At 44.1% G+C, this 2,101-nt stretch overlaps 1 pseudogene; it reads left to right on the forward strand.

Annotated features, from left to right (window-relative positions):
* Positions 1-302: 302 nt before the first annotated feature.
* LOC471000 (large ribosomal subunit protein uL2-like) lies at positions 303-1,092 on the forward strand (annotated as a pseudogene).
* Positions 1,093-2,101: the final 1,009 nt, after the last annotated feature.

Below are 2,101 nucleotides of genomic sequence, written 5' to 3' on the forward strand. Positions count from 1 at the left end.
AATTTTAAAAGGTCATATTTGGCTGGACACAGTGGTTCACGCCTGTAATCCCAGCACTTTGGGAGGCCGAGGCGGCCGGATCACAATGTCAGGAGTTCAAGACCAGCCCGGCCAAGATGGTAAAACCCCGTCTCTACTAAAAATACAAAAAAATTAGCCAGGCGTGGTGGCGGGCGCTTGTAATCCCAGCTACTCAGGAGGCTGAGGCAGAGAACTGCTTGAACTCGGGAGGTGGAGGTTACAGTGAGACCGAAATATCATATTCGGTCTTTAGGCCGCACTTGTGAGCAGGACCCGTCGCCATGGGCCTCATGGTCTGTGGACAGCGGAAGGGCGCCGGGTCTGCGTTTCCCGCGCAGGTGAAGCACCGTCAGGGCACAGCGCGCCTGCGCGCTGTGGACTTCCCCCAGCGGCTACAAGAGCACCGTGAAGGGCGCTATCCACTACCCGGGCTGCGGCGCGCCCCTCGCCAAGGTGGTCTTCCGGAATGCACCGGTTTAAGAAGTGGACGCAGCTGTTCATTGCCGCTGAGGGTATTCACATGGGTCAGTTTGTGTATTGCGGCAAGAAGGTCCAGCTCAACATTGGCAGTGTTCTCTCTGTGGACACCATGCCTGAGAGTACGACCGTGTGCTGCTTGAAGGAGAAGCCTGAAGACCGTGGCAAGCTGGCCCGGGCATCAGGGAACGGTGCCACCGTTATCTCCCACAACCCTGAGACTCAGAAGACCCATGAAGCTGCCCTCCCGCGCCAACAAGGTTATTTCCTCAGCCAACAGAGCTGTGGGTGGTGTAGTGGCCAGAGGTGGCCGAAATGACAAAGCCATCTTGAAGGCTGGCCGGGCCCACCACAAATATAAGGCAAAGAGGAACTGCTGGCCACGAGTACGGGGTGTGGCCATGAACCTTGTGGAGCATCCTTTCGGAGGTGGCAACCACCAGCACATCGGCAAGCCCTCCACCATCCGCAGAGATGCCCCCGCTGACCGCAAAGTGGGTCTCATTGCTGTCCTCCAGACTGGACGTCTCCGGGGAGCCAAGACTGTGCAGGAGAAAGAGAACTAGTGATGAGGGGCTCAGTAAAGTTTGTCCTTCTGCCACCAAAAAATAAATAAATATATACAAATAAAAGATAATATTCATTCCCAACTCTCTTAAATGTTTTTTCACAGTTGAAACAGATGTATTATGAGTTTTTTGTTACATAAATATAGGATTATTGTAAAAGAGTTGAGTGGTACATAAAAGTGTAAAGAAGAGATTATATATCACCTAAAACCCCACCAGCCTGAGATAAAAAACATTAGTCATTTAGTAACCATATGTTCGTGCATTTCTCTATCAATATAAATCTACACGCACATACGTAGTTGTGTGTGTATATATACATACATATACATAATTTTATATTAAAAATCAATCATATTGTATATGTTGTTTTACTTTGAATTTTTATAAGTGCTGTCTTTTGTGGGGTTTTTGCTTGTCTCTCTTCTTCCTCTAGTTCCCCACTCTATCTCTATACATTCCCAATATTACATCTCCCTCCCTCACTGTGTAACCAATTCATGAAGTGGTATTTATCTTTCTCATAAGCACATATAAGCACATATATCAATTTACCATTGTTTATTTTACAAAAACGTAATCATCTTACGTACAACTCTCACATCTTTCTTTTTTCATATATAAATTTATATATATATTCATATATATTTCATATATTATATATATATATATAATTCATTCTTTGGAATCCCAACTCATCACTTAGTAGCAGTGACTTGGGCAAATTGTTTTGTTTCTGAGTTTTTATCTGTAATATGGGGATAATTATTGTAACTATTTCCTTGGGTTGTTATTAAGCACAATATATTAGTCCATATAAAGTGCTTAGAACCACACCTTACTCAAAATAAGTGCCATGGAAGCATTAGCTATTATTTATAATAGGTGCAGAATATTTTTTCATGGTAGAGATGTAAAAAATATATTCAACCAGAAAGCCCCTAATTAAATAATGGATCTAAGTAATGATCATCAATGGATACTAAACCCTTTGGATGAACAGTGGCGGGGGGTGGAGGGGTTGATTAGAAAGA

Source organism: Pan troglodytes, chromosome 2, assembly GCF_028858775.2.
Source record: "Pan troglodytes isolate AG18354 chromosome 2, NHGRI_mPanTro3-v2.0_pri, whole genome shotgun sequence".
Lineage (NCBI taxonomy): Eukaryota > Metazoa > Chordata > Mammalia > Primates > Hominidae > Pan > Pan troglodytes.